A 22837-nucleotide genomic window follows, 5' to 3' on the forward strand; every position below is an offset into this window, starting at 1 on the left:
TTTTTTTTCTCCTTGAGAAAGCTCCATTCAAGTCTGATTTTGAATTTTAATATCTTTAGTGATGTACTTCCATATACGGTGCCTTTGGGGTTTTTTTTTTTCAGTGGGGGGAGGGAGTCCAGTGTTTTATTCTGGGAAATACTCATATCTGTGAACTGCATTTCTTGTGTGCACATGTTGCTTTCAAATTCACATGTATTCATTCTTAAAGATTCATCATCAGTCTTTGAACATTTACCGAGCATCTATTCTGTAAACAACTCTTGCTTGAATGAACCAGTCAGGAAATATCTGCAGGTTGTTCACACGTGTGGCTGCATATATCTTACATACCTCTGAGCTCTAGAAATCGGACCCAGTGATGGATAGACTCCAGAAACATCATGGAGCATATGGTCAAATGAAGAAAAACCGGAACATTGAGCCAGAGCCTATACATTTTTATTTTAAAATCCACGGGATGATATGGTGTTAAAGATACACACGGATTTGAGAGTGTACCAGGAAAGACAGAGAAGCAGCTCTTGAAAGTTTATACTCTGAAGAGAATGTCCTACATTTTAATACATACGATAGTGGATTCTCATTTTGTAGAGGAACAAACAGTCCCCAGGTGATCTGGCTTTGTCAAGTAATGGACAAATAAAGATAGTGTTATCAGTATTTGTAGACATGTGTTTAGACTTAGCTGCCTGAAGTACACTGTTCATTTTCAAAGGTGGAAAAATAACAGCCCAGAGACAAGGTTTGCACATCGGACTGGCCAGACAGGGTTTCTCCGTTCCCGCAGCTCACGTCCAGCTTGCTCTAACCTGAGCGTTTGCCCACCAGGTGCTAATGGCCACAGGCAGTTTCACACGTTGATCCAGGGGCAGGCAAACTCCCCAGCCGGCAGAAGGTCTGTCTGTGGCTCATGACCAGTGGCGCAGGGCACCTCGGGATGAGGACCATTTTCTTGACGGAAAGAGGAGATTTTGCATTCTGGGTTGGTGGGTGCGGAGGTGTTGGGAGGGGGTGGGCAGGGAGAAAAGTGAGGGCGTGGAATGTACAAATGCAGCTGCAGGGAGCTTTCAAAGCAGACCATCGGCAGAAAGGCTCTTTCAAAAGCCAGTTTGCACCCTTTGGCAGCTCTAGTGTGCTCTCAGCAACTTTATAGTTACTGTGTGTCCAAGTTCGGAAATTTCCAATTTCCAAGTTCAGAAATTACTATAAGCTTCCGTGTAACTAACTTTTTGTGCTTTGCTAAAGGCTTGAGAAAGCTGATGGCTCACCTGAATCACAGGTACTGCATCTAACCAATTTCAACAAGAATAAGTATTGAGCTAGTTAAATAATATAAAACTATACTTGTCTATCTCGTTTTAAAAAGCTATTGGAGTCTTATAATAACGTCGTGAGGTTGGCAGGGCAAACACACACACACAATCTCTTTTTTCTCAACAAGGTATGATCTATATACAGTAAAGTGAACAAGTGTATAGATCAGTGTATTTGCACTGTCTTCATAGCAACGTAACCACCACCTGGCTGGAGATACAGAATATCTGGCACCCCAGGAGTTTCTTTTCTGTCTCTTTCCAGTTAATACCCACCCCCAGAGAGAGGCAATCACGATTCTGAGTTCAGTTAACATAGATTATTTTTGCCGGTTCGTTAATCTCATATAAATAGAATCATACTTCTTATGCTTCTCATGTCTGTGAGAGTCATCTATGTTGGTGCACATAGCAATGGTTTGTTCTTTTTAATTCTTGTGTGGTATTCCACCGTATGAATATATCTCGGTTTGTGTATCCATTCTAATACTGATGAACATTGGGTTGTTTCCAGTTGGGGGCTGCTAATAGCCTACTCTGGATATTCTTATTCATGCCTTTTGGGGTACATGTGTGTTTCTTTCTCTTGGGTCTCAGCCTGGGAATGGAGTCACTGGATCACTGGTGGCATATATTTAGTAAATATCATCAAAGAGTTTTCTAAAGTGCTAGTCTGTATTTGACAGGTTGGTAAAAGGATGAACCAGAGGACCCTCCACACTGGATGATCATCACCAATCATTGGGGAGCTCAAAAAACATACAGCTTCTTGGCTGCTACCCTAAATCTACTGAATCAGGGTTTCTGAGGTGTGAATGGGCATAGTGATAATCATCCGTCCCTGCCCCCTGTAAGCTCACCAGCAGTGCCAGCGCTCGTTCCAATCTCCCTTCTACAGTCCTCCCTTCCCCCAGGCAAACTGGAATCTTTGTTAATATGAAAGGAATAACAGTTTTCTGGAAAAGTTGATACTGCTGCCACTGTGTCAAAGGGAGACTTCAAGGCAGTCCCAGAAACCAGAATTCTGGGTTTCACACAGCTGACCATTTGCAGATTTGCATTCAGGCCCCTTTACTTTTGGTCCCTGCCCTACCTCTCCTTTCATGGTTTTTTCCCCTTACACATGCACCTGGTGGTTAAACTGATGAGTTCCTGGCTCTGCTTCCTTGCTTATGCTTTTGTGCACATTCTCCAGAATGCTTTCTCCTTTCCTACATAGAAGATTCTACTCCCCGTGTGATGTATGGGCTGGGGATGGGTGTCAACAGTCCTGCCTTTTAGGCTTTTTGCTGCCATTACTGCCCATTTCAGGGAGTCGGACCAAGTCACTAACACTCTGACCTTAGTTGAATCATCTGTGAAGTAATAGAGTTGAGCTTGATTATTTCTAAGGTCTCTCCAAAGTTTTTCAATTCTGTCATCTTGCCTATCATTTGGAATTTGGCAAGCTTCCCCCTTAAAGCCCTAAGTGGGACCATTCTAGCCCAAAGTTCCTGACCCTACTGTAAACACAAAGTTCATTATCTGAGACATGAACTATCTTGTGACTTCTTTCATCTTCCTCTTTTGAAGTATTTCACTCATTTGTCTTTTTTTAGCCTCTTATATATTCATTGCTTTAACTTTTCAAGTAGATTATTAAGGATGCTGAGGGCATAGATTTCTTACACATCCTTATATCTTCCACAGTACCTCACATGGTTCTTTGCACCAAATGTATGATCAGTAACTATTGGTTAATTAAAATTATGGTTAATTAATGCACACTTTTCTTCTCATTCTTATTATTCTTGTCTTTTGGAATTCATCTGAAAGCATACTCCTTAAAATGTTTAAAAACACGGTCACCGGCTTCTTACCTCTTCCTCTCTACTAAGCTGTCATTGTTTGAGTAAATGAGAGAAAAACCATTCTTTCTGATTCTATAAATAGATTTGGGGGATGAAGAGATGGGTGGATGGATGGACAGATGAACAGACAGGTGAATGGCTGAGTGGATGGGCAGATGGATGGACAGTGGTTGGATGGATGGATGTATTTTTCTGCATACTGCTCTTTCCTATCAGATGCCCATTTCTGTACTAGGCACGTCAGTATTATGTACATGGAATTTAAGACCTGAATTGGACCCTCAACAGGAGAAGGATGAGGAGAGTTCGTGTTTTCTTTTCCAGTAAATGGAAAGTTTAAAGCTATATTTAATGTTGACAGCATATAATGCCCACGTTATATTGTGCCTGCTTCAGTATTATTTTTCAGTGCTATTTCTGCTAGAATGGAGCTGGCAGAATGAATCCTAAGGGTAGATGTATACAGGAGTTCCAGTGTAATTGTGATCCTTCTTTGATCCCATGGAAAAGACAGTTCATAAGTTTTCCCCTCCCTTGTGATTTGGAATGTGGAAAGAAACAGGGAAGTGTTGCATTTATGCAAACGTCTTGAAGTACAGATTCTTCGCATTCATTGCAAGGAATTTATGAGATAATGTAGTTTTCAACCTTTCCTGATATCTCAAGTCACATGGTCGAACATGTTAGCCACTAATCACAGTGGTTATTTAAATTTAAATCTAATTTAAATAAAACTAAAAATTCAGCTCCCTAGTCACACCAGCCACGTGTGAAAGGCTCAGTAGCCACATGTGACTCTACTGGACAGTGCAGATACAGAACATTTCCATCACTGCAGAAAGTTCTCTTGGAAAGAAGAGAGTTTGCTCTATGTCTTGGGGTCCAAATCTCCTTTCCAAGATCCATGCTAGCTGATCTCTCTCATTGAGAGTATCAGGGATTCCTCAGATGGGCAATTATCAAATGCCTCCTAGCTAGCTTACTAGCTCCTCTAGTAAGAGGACACTAACCACAGCTTGGGTGATGTTTGAGCAGCAACAAGTAGAAGTCATCTTGAAGTTCAAACCCTTGTTTGACAGAGACCGAAAAATGGAATTTGACCTTGTCACAACAGGTTCAGAGTACAGTCAGACTATAATCCTGGCTTTCCTCGTTCTAAGTCCCAGTTCCTTCGGGGAAAATGGAACCTTTTCTTCAGAAACCATCAAAACACAGAGTCTGATTCCATTTCCCTTCCCTGGACAGCGGGAGCTACTGATCTCAAACCCTACTATTCTGAGGGAAGATAACCTGAGTGACTCCACAGTGGTGCCCTTCTAAGGGGATCCAAATGCTCCACTAATGTTCTAGAGGCCCAGCCTCACGGATTCCAGGGGCATTGGCCTTTTTTTGCACAAGAGAAGAAAATTTAATTTCTTGCAAAGCATCTTTTCCAGAAAGTCCCTCTGTTGGGGTTTACATGAGCCAGCAGTCCATAACTTCTCCACAGTATGACTTTTCTGAAGCATACACTGCCTCTCTGGAAAGGAGACTCAACTTGTGTGTTCCCACAGTGACAGATCTGTGGCGTCTCCTGGCAGACTCTGGAGTGCCCGGGGCAGATGCAAGGCTCTTTCAACTGGAGTGCTGCAGATAGAAGGGCAAAAAAGAATTTTGACCTTGTCTCTTACATGTTATCTTTTAAAGTGTTAGACTTTTATGTGATTAATTATTATTTCTGGCAACTCAATATGAATGGAGGCAAAAAAAAAAAAAAAAGAAGAAAAAAAAAGCACAAACTTGATCATGAAACATACTGCATAGCCTGAAAGGGCTTCCTGGTGAGGTTTTTTGAACTGTACTTGTCAATAACATCCTTTGAAAATAGACTAAATTAGCATTTTTGCACTTGTAAATCCTCCTGGTATGTAGGGTTTGCATAAATTCTCTCTTAATTAAAACACATGTTTTGCAGAATAAAAGAAAAAAATTTCTCCATTCCTCTCTTTCTACCTCCCCGTAATGGAACAAGGGATTTTGTTTACTACAGTCAACTTTGAAATTCTGCTGATTAGTATCTGATATTTGCTGCTACTTGAAAAGATCTGATTTGCCTAGGAACCTCTAAGAGGCTGTTGGTTCATTTTACACATTAAACATCAGTTTCTATAGGAGGTCTTCATTGGTCACTCAGTCTAAAGGAATGACCAATGCTATTCCATCATCCAGTTTCTTTTTTGGGGTTGACTGAGGTGTAACTCACAAACAGTAAACTTTTAGGTGTACATTTCTCTGAATTTTGACAAACCACCAGCACTACAATCTAGATGTAGAACATTTCCATCACACCCAGATACTCTCCTGTATCTGTGTGGTCTACCCCCTTCCTTCCTCCACCCTCAGCTCCTGGAAATGACTGATCTTTTCCAAAATATCATATAAATGACATTATACGGTGTATAGTTGTTTAAGTCTGGCTTCTTGCAACTCATGTTGTTGCATGTATCAGTAGCTCATCCCTTTTTTTTTTAAGTTTATTTATTTTGAGAGAGAGAGCAGGAGAGAAAGAGAGAGAGAGAGAGAGAGAGAGAGAGAGAGAGAGAGAGAGAATCCCAAGTAGGCTCTGTGATGTCAGCGTGGAGGCTGACATGGGCTTGAACCCATGAACTGTGAGATCATGACCTAAGCTGAAACCAAGAGTCAGATACTCAACAGACTGGGCCACCAAGGCACCCCCATTCCTTTTTATTGCTGAGGTAGTATTAAACTGCATGGATATACCACGGTTTGTTTATCCCTTCTTCAGTCAATGGGCATTAGGATTGTTTTCAGTTTTGGGTGATTATGAATTGAGGTATGTCTTCATTTCTCTTAGGTAAATATCATCCAGTATTATTTTCTTGAGAATTATTTTGTTCATTTATTTGCTTACTTGTTTATTGTCTATCTTCTACCACTAGAAATATAACCCCCACACAAAATGGGAGGCTATCTCATTCACTGGCATATTCTCTGATACTAAAACAGTCCCTAACCTGTAGTAGATGCTTGATAAGTGTTTGTTGAATACCTGAGTGGATGGAAAATGAAGGAAGGAATAAAGAAATGAATGAATTCTGGTAGGTCTTACTCAGAGAACCAGAAATGCTGGATTATGGTTTGTGAATCATGTTCATTCCCTTTGATGGTTAACAAATGACTGCAGTAGAACAGTTATTCTAACTCTAGATGACAAGACCTTATCCAGGTTTTATGGGAACTGTTTGGAGGATGGCTTTTAAGAAAAAACAAGTAAAATTATGAACAAAAAGTTAAGTAGAGCAGTGAATGTTTGAAAATATTTAGAAACATGTTAGATTTGGAAATCACAGTGTTACAAATTTAAATAAGTTGATAAACTCAACAAACATCACAAAATCCAGAAAACATAATATCTATTAATTAACTGCCTGATACATGTCCATCACACTTCTTTTCTCAGATATTTTGACTTCATCCTCATTTGTCTCCTTTTAAAATCACAATGGTTTGGTGATATTCTTTCCTTTTTTTTTTTTTTAAGTCTATTTATCTATTTTGAGAGAGAGCGAGCATGCACGCATGAGCAGGGGAATGGCAGAGAGAGAGGGAGAGAATCCTAAGCAGGCCCCATGTTGTCAGCACAGAGCTCTACCTGGGGCTCAATCCCACGAACCGTGAGATCATCACCTGAGCTGAAACCAACGAGTTGGACACTTAACTGACTGATCCACCCAGGCGCCCCAGTGATAATCTTTTCTATAGAGAAATTAGAAAGACAAGTCAGACTTGTCACATGGTTGATTAAAATTGACTTTTAAAAAAAATTTTTTTGTAATGTTTTTATTTTATTTTTGAGAGAGGGAGCACTAGCTATGTAAGGGCAGAGAGAGAGGGAGACACAGAATCCAAAGCAGGCTCCAGGCTCTGAGCTGTCAGCACAGAGCCCGATGTGGGGCTCAAGCTCACGAACTGCGAGATCATGACCTGAGCCGAAGTTGTCCATTCAACTGACTGAGCCACCCAGGCGCCCTGTAAAATTGACTTACTATTAATGAGAGGTTAGAAAAGTTTCTGGGTGCCTCGGTGACTCAGTCAGTTGAGCATCTGACTCTTGATTTTGGCTCAGGTCATGATTTCATGGTTTGTGAGTTTAAGCCCCACAGTGGGCTCTGCGCTGACCCTGCGGAGCCTGCTCGGGATTCTTGCTCTCCTTCTCTCTCTGCCCCTCTCCCCTTTTCTCAAAATAAATAAGCAAACATTAAAAAAAGATAAAAGTTTATTTCAGCTCCATAACTCATTACTGGTTATGTCATGTATGTTTAGATTATTATAAAATGTTTAAAACTATTTGAGAAAGCCAGTATCAAATTTCTTTCCTATATGGGCCATACAGTTTCACAGTATTTAAAGTTTTGTGCCTTGAGTAATCTTATATACTCATTTAATTGATGATCCCCATTAACCTATTTGCCATGGATGCCTTTGTATTATGTTTTAAATTTTCTTCATCCATGTTGGTATTGTGTGGGTATGCATAACATGTGTGACTTTAAACAAATGTCTTTGCTCTTTGTAATTTGGCTACAGGTTTCTGTTCTATTAACACAGACACTCTGATAAATTTGACTTTGCTGATGTATCAGGATTTAAATCTACCTTGTTATTTGTTTTTTATTGGTCTCACCTGTTTCATTATCCTTTTTCCCTTCTTGCCTTCTTTTAAATTAATGAAATATTTTAATTATTCTACCCCTCCCCATAAGTTGAATTATATAAACTCTTCTTAGCATTCTTTTAGGAGCTACCCTACAGTTTACAACATGTATCCTTGACTTATTCGAATTTGCTATAAATTAGTACTTTCCCACTTCCTGGAGAATTCAGGGACCGCAACCCAGGGACACTTTATTTTAATTCCCTCCTGCCTTTTGGGGGGGGAGGGACTATTTCTATTTTAATTCTCTTTGTATTTTAAAACCCACAACTCATTATGTTTACTGTTTTACATACTTTTTGTTAGTTTTTTTTACATTTACTCACATATTTATCTTTAAATTTAAATTTATTCCTATATTTACCTTTTCTGTTGCTATTTCTTCCTGCGTCTCTGTCACTTCATCTGAGATCATTTTACTTCGGTCCAAAGAATGCCTTTCAATGTTTCACTCAGTGTTAAGTCTAATGGGGATACATTTTCTATTTTTGTGTGTGAAAATGCCTTTATTTGATGTAATCTGGGGAGGATATTTTCACTGGGCATAGAATTCTAAGCCGGCAGTTCTCTTTCACACTTTGAAGTTGCCATTTATTGTATTCTGATTTCTACTGTGATGACAGATGTCAGTTTTGTTGTTGCTTTTCAAAATTATTGATTTTTCTTTGACTGATTTTAAGATTTTTTCCCGTATCTTTGGTTTTCAGCAGCATTGCTGTGATGCACTTAAGTGGTTTTCTTTGTATTTTTCCTGCTTGAGATTCATAGCTTTACTTAAATCTGTGGCTTGAAGTTTTAGCCAGTTTTGTAAAGTTCTCAACCATTACAACTTCAAATATTGCTTCTGTCTCATTCTCTTTTTCCTCTCCTTTTTTATGCTGTCTTCATATAAATAGGATACTGTAGGTTAACTTCAAGCTTTTCAAGTTTTCTTCCTCCTTTGGTTGTTTTTGCTTTTATTGAGGCAGAAAATTTCATACTAGGGTCAGGCCTCAGTTACTGGGAACTATTTTAATCACATTTTCGTTTCACCGTCTCACCATGTCCCATAAATTTCCTTCTCCTTTTTCCTTATTTTCCAGCCTTTTTTCTCACTGTACTTCAGTCTGGCCATTTTCAGCTCACAAATCCTCTCTTCAGCTGTGTCTAGTCTGCTTCTGAAGCTTCCATTTAATTATTAACTTCAGTTTGGGTATATTGCAATTCTAGAATTTCCATTTTAATTTCTTGAATTAGTCCCAGTATATTTTGAAATCCCTCTCTGGTAACTCTATAAGCCTGTTTCTATTATTGATTTTCTTCTCCTGTGTTTTGGCCATCTTGTTTTGCCTCCTGGTATATGAGGCAATTTTGTTTGACTACCTGATTTTGTATATAATGAATTGTAAATAATTTGAGGCTCTGGATGTTATTATCATCCAGAAAAGATTAGCTCTTGATTCTTGCAGGCAGTTAGGTGGCAGTATACCTGACCCAACTGGGGACCGTGCAGATTGGAGGCTGAGCTTTGGTCTTTGTGAGAATTGGTTCATCCCTCCTCCTGGGGTCTACCCCTTTGGGAATCTGAACTGAAAGCCTGGGGTGTTTACCTGGCCTCCTCTCCTTGGTGGCCCTTGTACTCCATTTATTGACCTCCTTCCTTCTAAAACTGCTGGAAGCTCCACTCAGCTTTATGTCTCTGCTGCTGATTGAAACTTAACAAATGCTTTAAGGGGAAAATGATGCTGAACAATAGCTTCATTCCTTTACCCTCCTCTCCAGGATTTTGGCCCCTTGAATCCTTACTGCCTTGGTATTTCTCTGATGTTTTCAAAGAGATTTTCTAACTTTTATGTTAGGAGAGTTGCTCAGCAACAAGCTAGTCTGCTGTTATCAGAGGTGGAAAATCCCATACCACCTCTCTTAAAGACCTGGTCTGCTGCCCTCAAAACTCTCCATATCACAGTTCCTCTAAAGAAGAGTACAGAACTCCCTAGCCAGACCTGTAGGATCAGCATTCATAGCCTCAAATTAACTCAGCAATTTAGATTCAGAGAAGTGAGCTCTGGCTAACTTCAAAGTGAGTAAGTGAGGAGTCTCAGCTGAGGCCTGCAGCAGTGGGCCCTGCCAAATATTGTAGGGACATCAAAGCCTCTGGGATCTTTCAACCAAGCCAGGACTCTTAGCCCCAATATGCGGGAGCTAGAGCCAACATTTAGTTATGCAGTGATTGAGAACAGCTAAAACTTCGTGGGAAGCCAAGAGCCAAAATGTTCCTAGGTACATTTCTTTAAACTTCACTTCTTTATTACTTTTTCTTTTTCTTTCTTTTTTTCTTTTCTTCTTTTTTTTTTTTTTTCTTTTTTGGTATTGTACGCAGACCAATTGGCCAGTGGTAATAGGAAAGAGGTAGGGAGAAAATGCGAAGTGCAGCACATAAAGACATTTATTTCCAGTGTGAGAAGAACTTATTGTGACAATAATAATATGTCCATGTGACTCACTTATTTCTTTATGTTGTGTACATATAAATAGAATAACTACAGGTTAACTTCAAGCTTTTCACGATTTCTTTTTTTCCCATTGGTGGTGTTCTTTGTTTGTTTTGTGTTGTTTTGTTTGATTATCAGGCAGTTTCATACCAGGGTCAGGCCTCTGTTATGAGAAATACGTTAAACACACAAAAAACAATACAAAATTGATGTAAAAACAAAATTACGGTTGTTTCTCCATGAGAGCATATGGGAAACGCTTGTTTCTTTCTAAAGAAAAGGCAATCAAAACAGATTTTTAAGAATTTCATTATTTTCTTTTCCCTTTCCACGTTAAATGATTGGCAACACCACAGGAGAACAGGAAAATCAGAATTTGGCATCTTTTCTTTCCTAGCTTGTCAGCAGAGGTGAAATTAAAGGTTAAAATGATGGTTTGAGGAAAACATGTCATATGGGATGAAGAGAAGTGTAGTAAATATTTAGTTTTAAGCATCCTTTACTGGTGCTTTAAAAAGACCTGAGACTCTGAAGTGCTATAGTCAAGTATAACTAACTTGGGGATCCAGAGACCCAGGTTCTAGTCTTGGTTCTCAGCTAACCAACCATGGGACCTCTGTGGGCACTAGTTTCCTCTTCCATATGTGAAGGAAATGGGACTTGATGACTCCTAAGTTTTCTATTCCATAATTATATAGAAAACAGCTTCGTCCTTAAACATGTACTCATATGTCTGACCATGATAAAAGCACTTCATAGACTGACCCAGCATTGTCTATTCTGAGAGTGCCTCACAAAGGGGAATGTAATAGGTAAATATCATTCTATTGTTCTTTGAGGGCTTTACCTGGGTATAGCCTGCTTCCCCAACCAGAATTTTAAATCCTTAATGGTCACGGACTTTTATATCCATAGTGTCAGGCAGAGCCTGAGATACTAAATTCGTACTTACCTTGCTGATAAGGTCACTAAGCATCCTAAACAATGAGTGTTTGATACTGGAAAACCAACAGCAAAGGTCAGTGGCCTATTGTCTTCATTATCACAAATTAATAAGCCTAACAGGCAGAGTGCCATGCGAAATGGAAGACAGGCTCTCTCCTCCATTTAAAGAAGGAACCAACAATTTTGGTATGAACAGGCAAGAGAACAACAGAATGCTAGCCATGTTCACACATTCAGTGCACATAGGCCAGGTGCCGGTAAACATTTTTTGTCAAGGGCCAGATAATATTTTCAGCTTTGTGGGCCATAAGGTCTCTGTTGGAACCACTCAACCGGCCATTATAGCATGAAAGCAGCCATAGGTATTATGTAAGTAAATGGGCATAGCTGTGTTCCAGTAAAAACCTATTTATTGACACTGAAATTTGAATTTCATGTACTTTTCACGTCACAAAATGTGATTCTTCTTTCTTTTTCAAGTTTATTTATTTATTTTGAGAGAGAGAGAGACAGAGAGAGAGAGCAGGTGGTGGAGGGGCAGAGAGAGAGGGGCAGAGACAATCTCAAGCAGGCTCCACACAGGTAGCACAGATGTGGGGCTCAAAATCACCAACTGTGAGATCCTGACCTGAGCCGAAACCAAGAGTGGGATGCTCAACCAACTGAGCTACTCAGGCACTCCTGATTTTTCTTTTGATTTTTTCCCCAACCATTTAAAATATAAAAACTAGGGCGCCTGGGTGGCTCAGTCAGTTAAGTGTCCAAATCTTGGTTTCGGCTTGGGTCAGGATCTCACAGTTCGTGAGATCAAGCCCTGCATTGGGCTCTGCACTGACAGGGCAGAACCCGCTTGGGGTTCTCTCTCTCTCTCTCTCTCTCTCTCTCTCTCTCTTCGCCCCCCCGCCTCTGCTCCTCCCCTGCTCACGTGCTCTCTTGCTCTATCAAAATAAATAAACTTTATAAATAAAATGTAAAAAGTATGCTTAGCTCATGGACCATATGAAAACAAGCAAGCAGAGGGACAGATGTGGGCAGTAGATCCTTAGTTTGCTGTCCCTGACGTAGAAGTGTGTGGGTGTTTGCTGTCCCTGACGTAGAAGTGTGTGGGTGTTTGCTGTCCCTGACGTAGAAGTGTGTGGGTGTTTGCTGAGGCAGTCACTCAGCAGTGGGTGTTTACTATTTTTTTTTTACTTGAGTAGAGTTGGCACACAATGTTACCTTAGTTTCAGGTGTACAGCTTACTGATTTGACAAGTTTAAACATTATGCTGTGTTCACCACAAGTACAGCTACCCTCTGTCCCATTACGTCACTATTACAATATCAAAGTAGGACCTAGGGGAATCCATGACCCCTGTCCAGTCAGCCAGGACAGATTTCCAAGGGGATTTAATCAAGACAATATAATAAGAATCAGACAGCTGTGTGGTGCTTTAAAGTATGAGGCATTGTCATATGCACATTTGCTTTCAGATCAAAAATTGATCAAGATATGTGGTCAAACCAACCACACATCTTTAAGATATGTGTCTTTTCCAGTGTGCCCTGGGTCCTCTGTGATACTAACAGTTGTATAAATGAAGAAAATGAGAGAGTTTAAAATCAAGGCTGAGCTGGATTCCAGCTCACATGGATAATGGGCATGGGGGCAGAGGCTTCCCGCTGCTCACGGGGGAGTAAAGATGTGACCAGGCTCTGCTCTTCTCCCTACCTCCTCCGAATGTTTCACCGTCGCGCCTGGTGCTGCCTCCTCTAAGGTCTTTTCATGTAAGCAAGTGACTTCATGTTAAGCAAGTCCCTTTAAAAGTATTCAAAAGGGGAATTGTGCTCAGGGAGAATCATCTCCTCAGTACCTCCAGCAACTCTTCTGGGCTTGAAATGGTTAGAGAAATAGGAAGTGTTTGGGCCATAAGAGATCTCTTGGGAAAACGCTGTTAGCACTTTTCTACTAAAATGTTTAACTGAAAAAAGTCATTCAAATGAACTGTCTAGACCACCTTCCTTGATGATATCTTTGCTGACTCAAAGCAAACTTTTTCAGTTGATTCTTAAGATGCCCCCAAAGTTGCATGGTGACAAACTTACAAATTTTTCTTCTCTCTTTCCGTCCCTCCCCCCTCCTTTTGCCTTCCTTCCTTCTGCTTGTTGTGGAAAAATATACATAAAATTTACTACTTTGATCATTTTGAAGTGTACAGTTCTGTGACATTAAGTACATTCACATGGTAGTGTGACCTTCACCACCATCCATCCCCAGAATTTGTTTCATCTTCCCAATCTGGAACTCCCTACCTATTAAACAGCAACTGTCCTCCCTCCCCCGCTTCCTTCTTTCTTTCATTGTATTTTTTTCTCTTTCTTTTATTAATTTTTGAAGGTCACATTTAGTGGAGCACTATTCATAGTGAAGACAAATTCAAAAGCATTGAATTTGAAAAGATGTCTGAGGGGCACCTGGGTGGCTCAGTCAGTAAGCTTCTGACTTCAGCTCCGGTCATGATCTCACGGTTTGTGAGTTCAAGCCCTGCATTGGACTCTGCACTGACAGCTCAGAGCCTGGAGTCTGCTTTGGATTCTGTGTCTCCCTCTCTCTCTGCCCTTCCCCCACTCACACTCTGTCTCTCTCTCAAAATAAAATAAACATTAAAAACAAAATTTGGAAAGATGTCTGAGTTTGAGCCCTGGCTCTTCTAATTGTCAACTGTGTGACTTTGGGCAAATCAGTCTATAGGTCTCAGTTTTCTGATCTGTAAAATGGGGATAAGGGTATTTACTTTTAAGATATCATATAGGACTATTGTAACTTTTGAAATGGTGAAATGAAATAATGTGTTGGCTTCTTTTTGAAATGTTAGAATTCCTAGTCAAAAGAGTGAATGTAATTAGCATGACTGTTATTTAAAGTTCATAAGGTTGCTGAGAGGATGTTGTTGAAATCTCAACCAGTTGATAATCAGTGGACAGTCCTTTCTTTTCATGAAATGCAGTAGCCTTTCATTTAGATAGTGCTTCTGGTTTTCAAAGTGCTTTTGAAACACCTCATTTAGCCCCTCCTTACAGTGAGCAAGGTTGATATCATTAGTTCCATTTCACAGATGAAGTAGAGATCTGAAAATCTCATAGTTTAAGATCTGGACTCAGGACCTCTGTTCAAACTCTGGCTCTGTCACTTGGTAGCTGTGTCGCCTCGGGTGACTTACTTCACTTTTGGTGCCTCAGTTTCTCCACCTGTAAGTAGAGGATGACAGCAGTAGTACCTACTTCCTTACACTGATATAAGAGATTCAGAAAGTTAATCCGCGGTAAGTGTTCAGAGCTATACCCCGAACATAGTGCTGTATAAGTTTTTCTTAAATAAAAATAAGTAACATTAAAGTAAAGAAAAGGAAACTGAGACAGCACGCTATGCAAAAATAGCTAATTATCGAAGTGGATGTAGAATGCAGGGCTCCCAGTCTCCATCCCGTCCCTCTCTCTCTCTCTGTGGTGGGCTCCTTCACCACACGGGTATAACTCTCTAACACTGCCAGGATCAACCTTCTGGGCCAGGGGACCCAATAAGCTACAAAGCTGAGTCAACATTTCACCATGTACAAAGCCTCTCACAAAAGGTTATTTAAATATAGTGCTGTTAAATTTTTATAATTAGACGCAATGACTCATGTGCCATGATGGTATTTTTGAGCTTTAATAATTCTTATTTAAAAAAAAAAGAGGAGTGCCTGGGTGGCTCGGTTGGTTGAGCGTCTGACTCTTCATTTCGGCTCAGATCATGTTCTCATAGTTCCTGAATCTGAGCCCCACATCAGGCTCTGTGCTGTCAGCACAGAGCCTGCTTGGGATCTTCTCTTCCTCTCTCTGTTCCTCCCCCACTTGTGCTCTCTCTCTCTCTTTCTCAAAATAAATAAACTTAATACAAAATTTTTTTTCATTAAAATTTTTTTTTAATTTTTTAAATTCTATTTTTATCTCCAATAATTTGAAGTATATTTAAAAACTAATATTGTCCCTGATATTTCTTTTTTTGTATATGTGCTTGAGAAACTGACAGGACCGGGAGAAGAATTTACATATCGGTCACTATTGGTGGCATACCCATATCCCTCGCACTCCCTGGAGGTCACTTACACAGCTGGGTTGGCTGTTTCTCTCTGAGTGAGAGTGATATCTGGCCATGGGAAGGTTTGGGGCAGGGGGAGCACTCCAGAGTTAACACTAGAAGACCATCCTCAACCAGAGAGAGATGGGAATCAATGGGAAACACCTCAGCTTCCTCACCCCTTGGTGGCACAGTTCTGGAATGTGCTCACCAGTCTCTCAAGGGGTCCCCAGCAGGCCTGTGCTCCAGTTGCCCGGAGTAGTACTCGTTATTGGCTTCCATTCCCTCCCTGTCCCACTTCCCTATTCCCTCCCTGTGCTTCCTGGGATCCCCTCCCAAACTACTTGCGCCTAAATCCCCGTCTCAGGGTCTGTTTGGGGGTGAATGACAATTTAGGAAGACAATTTATTACCCCGAGTCTACTTTACCTTCTACCCTAGAGCATGGGTGATTTTTCTCTGGCTTTGTGATTTTTCCCCACTCTCTGCTCTCTTTTGTGTTACTCAGTAGAGTAAATGCAGGTTATGTCTAACTACAGCTTGCAAGTGAGATTTATAAACATTCTTCAAACTTTTTGGCTCATAAATTGCTGAAAAAGTCTAACAAGTTATAAATATATGTTCTTCCATCCATAACATTTTTGAGGAATGGCCTCCGAGCAACTTGTGCCAGGATGTTTGCACACCTACTGAAATCTAACTGGGTTACTGCTCCTTGGTCAGTTTAAACATATCCACTGGCAACTGTAATATTTCATCCTGCTTCCACCCCTTCTGACGGATTCCCTTACAGGATTAGCCCTGAGCTTTGGAATTGGTCATCCTGCTGAAACCTGCTTTGGGCCCAAGGGTCAATAGTTGCCCAACTGCTTCTGCCAGAGAAGTCCAATAATTGTCTGCTTCTCTCTTTCATTTTATACTTCAGCTTCTCCATCCCCCATATGCCAACAGTACCTGCCCTTCCGAACGTTTCCCACGACAGCGCCTCTTCCCCAGCCTAGTGCCAGCCTCTGGACTGTAGAGCTTCCCTGACGCCGTTTTCAGCTTGCTTCCAAAGTCTCATTCGGATGGCCTCTTTAGGCCCTGAGGTCTCTGAGTTTATGAGAGAGCTTGGACCTCACTCTAGGCGCAGGCCACAGGGGGTCAGGGTGTGTATACGGCAGTGAAAGAGTCCCGAGATTCAGTGTAACAGACTCAAGGAAGAAAGGACTTTTGTGCCTGTCTGGAAACACGGTGCTTTCACCATGGACGCAGTAGGTAGGGAACAGACATTCTAATCATTTCTTTGCTTTTCTCCCTTAATTTCAATGCCAGCAAAAAGGAGAAGAATTTGCTACCCCAAAATGTGCCTCTTTGGCATGAGGATTATTTTAGGCAGATTATTTAAGAAACAGCAGGCACAGGACAAGCTCTGAAAACCCTAATCAAAGTTATCCTTTTGGTAAGAGACATTTCCATTTATAAGGGAAATCTCCATCTGTAAGGGTGTCTCTGTCTTTGTACCAGGGAGAGGATGACTCTAAATCTCTAGGAGCTCCTATCTCCTATGGAGAAGGCCAAGATTTAGATCTGCATGACAATCTTACTCTTGTTTACTATACTTTTCCTGGTTAACCTCCCATACCTGTCCCCCCATCTTCCTTTGCCTTTAACTGGAAATGGTACTTAAGATGGAGGCTTGGGTCATCTGGGGGAGTTCCTCCATTTTCCTGGGCCTCTCCTATGGGTATAGGAAGTATATAGGATATTAAACTTCTATTTGTTTTTCTCCTATTAAATTGTCTTTTGTTATGGGGGAGTGGGTGGGTCTCGGCCAAGAACCTAGAACAGCAGAGAGAAAATTATTTTTCCTCCTCTACACCAGAAAGCCCAGGCTGCCTGGTCAACCACAGGATCATCATGATAGGAAGAAGCCTGCGTGGGCTCAAATCTTGTCTCCAATGCTTGGCACTAATGGCCTTGGAAAAGTTATTTTGCCTCAGTTTCTTCATCTGTAAAAGAACAATAATATTAGTACCTACTATAGAGAATTGTTATGAAGATAAAACAGTGATAATTTAAACAAAGCTCATAACATAGTTACCTGATCCATAGTAAGTCTCCCACAAGTTTTAGCTACTGTTGTCGTTAACAGAATCAATCTAATTGAAACCCAGGTACACAATACTCTTCCTCTTCAATCTGTTGCAAGAAAGAACTTCCCACATGGTAGTTGCAAAGTAAGCCTTTGAAGAAGTAAATAGAAGTGTGGCTGCCTGCAGCCCTTGCCCCTCCAGTGGCTCCTCCATCTGCTGGAGGAATAAACAAAACTTGTTTATTGGAATAAACAAAAGAGATCCTTCTTTCTACAATCAGAGGTCGGACTTTCCATGCGGGGAAAGTGATCGCATTGACGTCAAGCCAAACTACAGAGGGAATGACTGCTATGCACGCCCCTCCCCAAAGCAGGGTTTGCTCTCAGGGAAACCATATGTGCCTACAGGGAAAGAACACAATAGAGGGGGAATTGCAGTTCACAAACTTCAGGACTTTACTGAGATGGACCTGTGTGGATCCACGATCTGTGTCTTGATCTTTCTCTGAAGAAAATGAGAAAAAGAAAAAGTATGACTACACTTTATAATATGGATCATGACCCTCTGCCTTCACCTGAGTTTAAAGCTTGCTTCCTCCCAGGGCAAGGAGAGAAGTCTCAGCTGCTGACTCTTAGAAAACTCCCTGAAACACTTGCTAAATTTTCCGGAAAGTATCTTATTGGATAACGGACCACAAAGTGGGGTTCATGCCCTCTAGGAGAGGTGCAACCTGATCTAACAGGTAAGGAGGAAAGCTTCAAAACTTATATTTATATTGATTTTTTATTTAAAAGAAAAGATGAACTAAATATTGGTAATATGTAGTGTCCAAACTGAGGCTCACTCTCTCCCCGAGTCCACATCAGAGGATCCCTTATCACGCGCAGCTCGGGTGGCAGGAGAACAGGTCCCACCATATAGAAGGCTCAACAATGGCACCCTATTCTTCCCTGCACTTTCAGGTTTCGGAGAGGTTTGGCAGATTGCTGTGTATCTTGTTTTGTTTTGTTTTTTTGTATGATCTAGTTTTAATTAAACTAACCTCCCCAAATGGACAAGTGACCTAAAAATATTCCTACAGAACAAAACAGAGCAAAACAAAACCCCACAGATTATAGATGATACTAAAATTGCAAGCCCAAGAGAACAATATGAATATAACAAAAAAGACAATTCCCTCATTCCTAGTATAGGCACTAATCAGACATGACATATTCAGTCACATTATAATTATAATAAAGTTTTTCTGATGACAAAAGGGCTTATAGTCAATAAAATATATAACACGTTGTTTTAAAATTGTTATTTTACTCTTTTATCTTTTTTAAAATTCTGTATTTTAGCATGTTTTCTCCCTTGTTTATGAACTTCTGTATAATACCCACCCACATTCAACAATTAGCATTCCCTAGACATTGTTCTTGCTCTCCAGTGTGAGACATACACATATTTGTTTGTTTTGTTTTATTTTGTTGAATTCTGGAAAGTAAGGTACAAATATCCTGACCTTTCACTCCTATTTCGGTGTGTTTCCTAAGAACACGGACACTCTTCTGCACAACCCCAATTCCATTATCACACCTACTGAAATTAACAATAATTCATTAATAGAATCTAATATGTAATCATATTTCCCACATTTTCCCAAAAAAATGTAATTTATTACCTTTTTTAAAAAAATCCAGGATCAAATTACGGTATGTACATTGCATTAGGTTGTTATATTTTGTTTTTCTGGTGTCGTTGAGATATAATTGACACATAACATTGTATAAGTTTAAGAGGCATAACATAATGATTTGCTGTATGTATATATTGTGAAAAGGATTACTTATTATACCTCTTTAATCTCCTTTGAGGTATAACAATAACTCCCCTATATTCTTCTAAAAAATGATGTGGACTGTTTTGATGACTCTAAGCCAGTTATCTTGTAGAATGTGCCAGAATTGGATTTGTCTGATTGTTTCTTCATATACAGATTCAGATTAAAAATTTGGAGCAAGACAACTGTATTGGCAATGTTGTGTTTATCCCATTGCATTATATCAGGAGGCACATGATCTCAGATGGTCCCATTATTGGTGATGCTAAATTAAATCAGGGCCAAATTATGAATTTCATGGGCCCTTGGTATTTTTACCTTTATAGGACCCTTTCTCCGCAAAAAAAAAATATTAAGAATTCTATTTTATAATTATTTCAGCATAAAGATAAATATAATCCAAGATGCATTGTATTCATTTTTTTCTTCTGGTTTTTAAAAGAAATTAAAACACTTTTCTAAACTCCTACAAGTATCATGGGCCCTAGACCTTGTGCCTACTTGGACTATCAGAGAAGCTCACTCTGGATTTGACCACTTGGTTAAAGGGGTGACTTTTGGAGCTCCCCAACATAAAGGTACATTTTCCTCTTTGCGGGTAGATAGTAGTCTATAGGGAGACTCTCTGAGACTATGTGAACATCCTATTCCCCTAAAACCTCTTCCTCAGCAGTTTAATCACTTTTGCCAGAATCATTGAAGGTTGTGGTTATGATCTTCTTTTAAGGGATGAGAATATTGAAGTGCAAAGAGCCCATGATTTGTCCAAGACCGTAAATCTAGTTGGTAGAATCACCATTAGGAAGCCCTGCTCCCAAGTCCACATTAGAGCCCAGAGAAGACTGGAGTATATTAAGAAGGAGTGAAAAGAGCATTGGAGTTATTTGGCCTGGAGAGAAGAACAGGAAGGAATAACATAATCTGTTACACACTTAAAGATAATGGCTGGATGGGCACCAAGGATCAGCAAGTTCTCCATTTGCAAAAATGCTCAAAGAGAGAGAAGACTCCATGACTCTGGATTATAGTCATTTTACAAGTCAGCTAATGCCTCACATTTCTTCAGAAAAGTCCCTGGTGTTATTCTCAGGAGAAAATAGAACCAATGTTTAATACTCTTGTCAAATCTGATTAGGTATTAGGATTCTAATTTAAATGCTGCCGATGTGCCAATTACCTAGAGACCGTTTAATTACTTTAGTTTTCTCTTCACCTCAGTCCGCCACAAGTAGTGTGCATCAGGAGAGTTGAAAATAGTGTTGTTCAACAACTCCTACAGACCTCAATAGGTAATTACAAATGAAGGCTGAAATGCTGGGTCCCTAAAAATAAACAAAGTGCCCATATTTGAATAAAAGGCATACTTTTCTGTGGGCAAAGGTTTCCAACCTGGATGTGGGAGCTGGCTACTTCTACTTGCCAAAAATCTCTTTGAGACATTACTCTCATTCCACAGAATGTTTTTGACCTTTCCAATGTTTGCATAGGAAAAATGGTGCACAGATGTTTTCAGGAGTGGGGAGCAATTGTCTTGAGGCCCATGGTATCAGGAGTGAATCTGTCAGTCTGTGGAAGAATGAATTTTACTAACTTTGTAAAAGTGAATCTACTCTCATTTTTGAGAAGTTGGAAATAAGAGACACACCTGCAAGACACATTATTATCAATTAATTAGCAAGTATGCACTGAGCCTCTGCTTTGAAGTAAGTGGCATGCAGAACAAGGGACCTGGAACATTTTTAGTGACACGGAAGGAAGAGAAGAGAAAAAGATGTTCTAACCTCAGGACATTTATTAGAAAGTCAGGTAGAAAAGACATACCCACGGAAAGCTAGCAAACAATTCAAGACGGTGCATAGCAAGCATTATGTGAAAGGAATCAATAATCCTGTCATGAAATTAGACAGGTTAGGAGAAAGAACAGGAATCATGGAAGCCTAGATTGGGCAGCAAAATCTTTATCAAGATGATACTTATCAACTGGAATTTGAAAGGACAGGATTCAGATGTATGGAGACTCTGGGATTGGGCAGAAAGAAAGGAGGAAGGCAGGAAAGCAGTGGAGACTTTAGGAACAGACCATGGACTAGTCTATCTCTTGGGTACAATTAAAGTTGACAGCTCATTCTCTCAGAGGGCAGCAAATAGGGGGTGATGTATGTGAAACGATACTGGAAATAAATCTGATGATAACTTTATTTTTTTTTTAATTTTTGTTTATGTTTATTCATCTTTGAAAGACAGAGACAGAGCGCAAGCAGGGGTGGGATGGAGAGAGAGGGGGACAAAGATTCTGAAACAGGCTCCAGGCTCTGAGCTGTCAGCACAGAGCCCGACGTGGGGCTCGAACTCACAAACTGCGAGATCATGACCTGAGCCTAAGTCGGACGCTCAACCGACTGAGCCACCCAGGCGCCCCTGATGATAACTTTAAATGTCCGTCATGTCTAACTGTTCTAGATAAGGCTCTTTTGTTGACAAAGAACAGAAGCCACTCAGACTAACTCAGGTGAAAAGGGAATGGGAGAATTGTAAGATTCTAACAGGAGACCTCTGGTACATTCCAAAGCAGTTCATGTGCCAGAAACCAAGGACCCTCTGTTTGACTTAGGGCCACATCATCTCAGCTTCTGCTTTTATGTCTGGCTCTTTCTTTCTCTTTCTCTCAGTCTACCTATGCTGCTCGTTCATCTTGCACACGGTTAAAATATGCCCAGTCCCTTCCTTGGCATCAAAATCTTTTATTTCCAGCATCTGTTATTGACTACATGACTACATCCTCTCATTTTTTTCAGTTTAAATGCTCAAGAGACAGAGAGGCTCTTTAGTAGCTGGACAGGCAGTTCACTGGCTGCTTTAGATTAAGTAGCCACCCCAGTCCAACCAGCCATCACTCCTAAACAAGACCCCCCCCCCCCGTGGTGTCTCCTGTCTAAACCAGAAGAAATAGACTGATATGTTCCATGTTCTAGAAAACCATTAGACTTCCAGGGAACATTTGGTGTGTTCCAGACGCATTAGGGAAACCTCTGCTGTTTCTCTGCTTCTAAGAAGGATTTACCCAAAGCTTTCTTCTAAAAGAGCTGTGACACCCTGAAAGGAGTTGGTCCTCAATTGAATGCTGATTCCACCACCTCTAACAGTGAACTTCGGTTTGTCCCCTGTAGAATGAGGATAATAGCACCTATCTGTTGTCTGGAATGTAAGTGAGATAATGTAGATGGTATTCTCTGCTTGGCACATAGCAAGAGCTTAGTAAATGGGATTTCTTTAATTACTGTGATAATTTATGAATATTCTAAAACTGAAAATTGTTTGCGGTGCATTTTTACTTATTTAAAAAAAATTGTTTTTAGGTTTATTTATTTTGAGAGAGACAGAGACAGTGTGAATCAGAGAGGGGCAGAGAGAGAGGGAGACCGAGAATCCCAAGCAGGCTCCAGGCTCCGTGCTGCCCGCACAGAGCCCTACACAGGGCTTGAACTCACAAAACCATGAGATCATGACCTGAGCTGAAACCAACTGAGCCACTCAGGCACCCCTT

General features: G+C 40.4%; 1 protein-coding gene and 1 long non-coding RNA gene across 4 annotated transcripts in view; one reads left to right on the top strand and one right to left on the bottom strand.

Annotated features, from left to right (window-relative positions):
* GRPR (gastrin releasing peptide receptor) overlaps nucleotides 1-22837 on the top strand; it is a 38421-nt gene that overhangs the window by 3420 nt on the left and 12164 nt on the right. The window lies entirely within an intron of this gene.
* LOC123383264 lies at nucleotides 420-21568 on the bottom strand. Of its 2 annotated transcripts, none has more exons than XR_006592838.1 (3): nucleotides 16348-21568; nucleotides 14354-14523; nucleotides 420-4792 (listed from the first exon to the last, which is right to left on the bottom strand). It is a non-coding gene; the product is annotated as an uncharacterized LOC123383264 (long non-coding RNA). The 2 variants fall into 2 exon arrangements; XR_006592837.1 differs by lacking the exon at nucleotides 420-4792 and having other exon boundaries at nucleotides 13964-14523; nucleotides 16348-17384; nucleotides 17477-21568.

Source organism: Felis catus, chromosome X (genome assembly GCF_018350175.1).
Source record: "Felis catus isolate Fca126 chromosome X, F.catus_Fca126_mat1.0, whole genome shotgun sequence".
Lineage (NCBI taxonomy): Eukaryota > Metazoa > Chordata > Mammalia > Carnivora > Felidae > Felis > Felis catus.